Source organism: Eumetopias jubatus, unplaced genomic scaffold (assembly GCF_037043125.1).
Source record: "Eumetopias jubatus isolate StellerSeaLion01/CBP00866 unplaced genomic scaffold, mEumJub1_p1.0 scaffold_9, whole genome shotgun sequence".
Classification (NCBI taxonomy): domain Eukaryota; kingdom Metazoa; phylum Chordata; class Mammalia; order Carnivora; family Otariidae; genus Eumetopias; species Eumetopias jubatus.
The window spans coordinates 122,546,479-122,551,596 of record NW_028274815.1 but is presented as its reverse complement, the minus strand read 5'-3'; the positions used below and the strand labels follow the sequence as shown (position 1 = coordinate 122,551,596).

The window sequence follows — 5,118 nt, the reverse complement described above, 5'->3', positions numbered from 1 at the left end:
CGGGGCCTTCTGGGAAATGTAGTGTCCGAAAAGACAGGGAACGTAGTGGGAGGGGCTGTGAGCATTTGTAGCCAATTAGAGTTGGGCTGGGGCTTGTCACGTGACCTTTGCAGTCAGCCGTCCTGCGGCGAGGAGGGATTCGGTGCTGTGGGCAGTAGCTCCTCCCCGCGCCTGGTCTCGACTTCTGGGTTGGTTTCCTCAGTCCCTGAGCTGTCCCTGTTGGCCCGACGCTGCGCCGCCCGCATGTTTGCATATACTTAAACTTGTCCTGGCTTTCCCTGGCCTTGTGTCAGCTTGCAGGCTCTGTAGGACGTCACCCTGATCTTCTACCCTGGCTTCTGCAGCAGCCAAACCGAACCACTCCAGTTGCTTCAGAGCTTTAGTGAATAAGCCATTAATCGTTATTGGAACGCCTCATCTTTGGGAACCTTTTCCACTACCTGTTCTCACTCTACCACCTTGTCCTCACCCATGACCGTGTCGCTTCAGAAACATGATGCAGGGAGACTACATCCCCTGACCTCTCAGGTTGGTGACACTATAAACAAGGTCTCCGACTTCAGTTAAACCCTAAACTCAGTGGGTTGGGACAGCACTGAGGGGAGGAGGCTTTTAAAAAGCTGCCAAGACCTCTGGTAGGAGTACAAGGCTTTGGAAGGGCTATCTTTGTTGCCTTCCACCTCATGTTCCTCCTTCCAAAAGAAGGAGAAAGGGGTCGCTGGCTGGCTGAGTCCGTGGAGCTTGTGACACTTGAGCTCGGGGTCCTGAGTTCAAGTCCCACCTTGGGTGTAGAGATAAACAAATGAACTTTAGAAAAAAAATAAGAGCGCATGAGAATGAAATGCAAAGCAAAGCTAAATATTAGCTATGAAAATGCCAGAATGGCACTTTCTAGCCATTCTAGAAGTGGAAGTGGAAGATACTATACTCAAACGGAAGTGCTAAGTAACATATAGTGAATGAAATGAGAAATGGCAAGAAAACATAGCAAAGATGCTAAACTGGTATGTTAATAGAGTTAAATGAACCCAGAGAGCAAATAATAAAGTCCTTTAAAAAGCATTATGATAGGAAAAGGATAGGGTGTTTCCGAGGCAAAAGCCAGGTATATGCAATGCTTTGTTAGCCTTCCAGAAAGATTAAAAGATTATACCAGAAAAATTCCCCTGGGAAGTGGCAGATGTAAGAGAACCCTGGAAATGAGTAATCTGGCTTCAAAAAAAGTAATTTTTAAAAAGGAGTCTTTTCTTGAGGGGAAAAGGAGATCTAAAACAGGTATTTGTGGACATTTCAGAGGCCCCCACTGTGCTGCACCTTACAGACAAAATCCCATGGAGACTGGGTTCCTGCTGTCCCGCAGGCCATTACGCAGATTTTGGATGCCAAGGTGGAAGCCACACACAGCCCGAAACTTCTGAGGAAATGTGCTGCCAAGCACTGGTGAGGAGATTTGGTTTGGTGTTGTTCTCTTACGAGGATAATGTTTTATTAATGTATATCTTTCATTCCTCTGTAGTATAAGGTCCATTTGTCATGCAGAAACTCCAGGAACTGCCTTAAACCCTATCTGTAGTGTTTTCACACACCGTGTGATATTTGATATAAGAAAAGCAGCACACTGGTGAGTTAACAATTAACTAGAAAAGATAGGACTTTGAAAGCAATCCAGTTTGTTACACTTCTGCATGTCAGCCTCCTCACCTAATTCTAAATTTAAAGACTTACTGTTTACTAACGGGAATTTACAACTATATTTGTATGTGTCTCTGGGGAAAATGCATGCAGAGAATAGCCATATCTTTATATGCAAGGCACATATCCAGAACCAAACAAAACAATTCTGGACTCCCACACTGAACATTAATATTTTACAAGTAGAGCACAAGATCCCCAATGAACAAGAAAAGCTATGCATTTATAGAAAAAGAAATCATGGAGATAACAATTTTCATTAAGGCAGAGCAATGGATCTTAAATTATTTGTGCAGGACCAGTTGTTTGTTTTCAATTCATTGCCCTCCAATACTTCTGTAAAATGAGAGTTTATTTCTAGAAAAAAATGAAATTACAGTGAAATATAATCCCATTTTTAATTATTAGATTTAACATACATAAAATCTCTAAAACTGCTATAAAAGCAGGGCGCCTGCATAGCTCAGTCAGTTGAGTATCTGACTCCTGATCTCAGCTCAGGTCTTTTTTTTTTTTTTTTAAGATTTTATTTATTTATTTGAGAGAGAGAATGAGATAGAGAGAGAGCATGAGAGGGGAGAGGGTCAGAGGGAGAAGCAGACTCCCTACCGAGCAGGGAGCCTGATGTGGGATCCGATCCCGGGACTCCAGGATCATGACCTGAGCCGAAGGCAGTCGCTTAACCAACTGAGCCACCCAGGCGCCCGATCTCAGCTCAGGTCGTAATCTCAGTGTGGTGAGTTCAAGCCCCACATTGGGCTCCACACTGGGCATAGAGCCTACTTAAAAAAATAAAATAAAAAAATAAAGGTAAAACAGAATAAAATTGCTATAATAGCTCCCAAACATTTAGTTTCTATTCTATATTTAGTTCATGGCAGACTAGATCACCAAGCCACACTTGTCTAAGGACCATATTTGAATAGCACTGAGATAAAGCATCTACAAATGAAGATTTTACAGAAACATATCACATATTACTTCCTGACTCAAACTTTTATTATTTTTATAATGTCAACTTTTTAAAAAATATTTTATTTATTTATTTGACAGAGAGAGCGAGCACAAACAGAGGGAGAAGCAGGCAGAGGGAGAGGGAGAAGCAGGCTCCCTGCCGAGCAGGGAGCCCAACGCGGGGCTTGATCCCAGCACCCTGGATCATGACCCGAGCCAAAGGCAGCCGCTTAACAACTGAGCCACCCAGGTGCCCCTATAATGTCAACTTTATTGAACTTTTATTGTGTATACTTTAAAAGGTCAACCAGGAGTGCAAGGTTTTAAAAAAACAATAGTCTTCTGTACCTTCCTTCACCTCCCTCTCCCAATTCCTGTTCCCTCTCTGTCCATGTTTCTGAACAATTAGCATACAGTGCTACTTAAGTGTCATGTTTCATTCTAAGATATAAATGATAGTGAATAGCCATCACCCACCTTAAGAAATAAAGCATTATATTTATAGTTGAAGCTCTGTGTTACCCTCCCTGATTTCATTCCCCCCGCCAAAGCAAAACCATACATGGTTTTTATTAGTGTTTCTCATTCCCATACATTTCTTTTTATACTTTTACTAGATATATCTATATTCCCAAATATATTGTCTTTTCATGTTTTTAAGTTTTATAAAAATGGCACAACACTGCCTAAAACTTTTTTTCTTAAGATTATGTTTTTGCAAATCGTTCACAATAACATGTATAGCTGTCTTTCATTAATTTCCTCTGACGTACATTGGCTCATTATTTGAATGTACCTAAATTTATTTATTTATTTTTTTAAAGATTTATTTATTTACTTTGAGAGATTGAGAATGAGAGAGAGAGAGAGAGAGAGAGAGCACATGAGAGGGGGGAGGGCCAGAGGGAGAAGCAGGTTCCTCACTGAGCAGGGAGCCTGATGCGGGACTCGATCCCGGGACTCCAGGATCGTGACCTGAGCTGAAGGCAGTCGCTTAACCAACTGAGCCACCCAGACGCCCTGAATATACCTAAATTTATTTACTCATTCTCTTGTTGATAGAAATTTAGATTGTTTCCCGTTTTTATTATTACAATGTTGCAATGAACGTTCTTATAAATGTCTCCTCAAATACAAGTGTGGGAACCTAGGATATATACCCATGTCATCCTATGTGATTCATATTTGGAAAACTGGGATTCACAACCCAGTTAGTGAAATCGTGGGTTGAAGGACATATGCGTCTTTATGCATCTTCACTTTTAAATATTGTCTACTTGGTCTCTGAAGTGCTTATACCAATTCACACTTACTTCAGCAGGGTAGGAGAGTTCCCATTTCTCCATATGACCACCAACATTTGAAGCTGTCAGACTTTAATTTCCCAATCTGATGGATTTGAAATGGTACCTCATTATGATTTTGTTTGCATTTTTCTGATTAATAATGAGACTGAGCATCTTTTCATGCATATATTAGCCATTCTGGTGTCTCATTCTGTGATTTACCTGTTTATTTTTTACTCATTTTTCTATTGAGTTTTTTAAATTATTGACTTATTATTTATATATTCTGGATTTGAATCCTTTGTCAATTGTGTATTTTTGCAAGTGTTTCCCCCAGTCTGCAGTTTGTCTTCTCACCTTTTTTTTTTTAAAGATTTTATTTATTTATTTGAGATAGAGAGAATGAGAGATAGAGAGCACGAGAGGGAAGAGGGTCAGAGGGAGAAACAGACTCCCTGCCGAGCAGGGAGCCCAATGCGGGACTCGACCCCGGGACTCCAGGATCATGACCTGAGCCGAAGGCAGTCGCTTAACCAACTGAGCCACCCATGCGCCCTCTTCTCACCTTTTTAATGATGTCTTTTGATACTCAGGCATTTTTAATTTTAATGATGCTGACTTTATCAGCTTTTTTCTGTATAGGTTGTGCTTTTTTTTTAAAGATTTTATTTATTTATTTGACAGAGAGAGACAGCGAGAGAGGGAACACAAGCAGGGGGAGTGGGAGAGGGAGAAGCAGGCTCTCTGCTGAGCAGGGAGCCCAATACGGAGCTCGATCCCAGGACCCTGGGATCACGACCCAAGCCAAAGGCAGAGACAGAACCAACTGAGCCACCCAGGGGCCCTAAGAGTTCCAATTTTATTTTTAAAGATTCCATTTATTTACTTGAGAGAGAAAGACAAAGAATGAGTGGGGAGAGAGTCAGAGGGAGGGGGAGAAAGCAGGCTCCCCGCAGAGCAGGGCCCAACATGGGGCCTGATCCCAGGACCCTGGGATCACAACCCAAGCCAAAGGCAGAGACCCAACCAACTGAGCCACCCAGGGGCCCCAAGAGTTCCAATTTTATTCTTTCTTCTAGGAATAACCAATTACTCATCACCATTTTTTTAACTGTCTTTTCTCCACTGATCTGCAAAGCCACTCTGTCATTTATATCTGCTGTCCATCTAAGGCTGTGTTTCTGGG

The 5,118-nt window shown here is 41.9% G+C and overlaps 1 long non-coding RNA gene across 1 annotated transcript; it reads left to right on the top strand.

Moving 5' to 3' along the window:
• Positions 1–298: 298 nt before the first annotated feature.
• On the top strand, positions 299–3,055 carry LOC148163602 (uncharacterized). The gene is made up of 3 exons (XR_015768880.1): positions 299–528; positions 1,295–1,440; positions 2,746–3,055. It is a non-coding gene; the product is annotated as an uncharacterized LOC148163602 (long non-coding RNA).
• Positions 3,056–5,118: the final 2,063 nt, after the last annotated feature.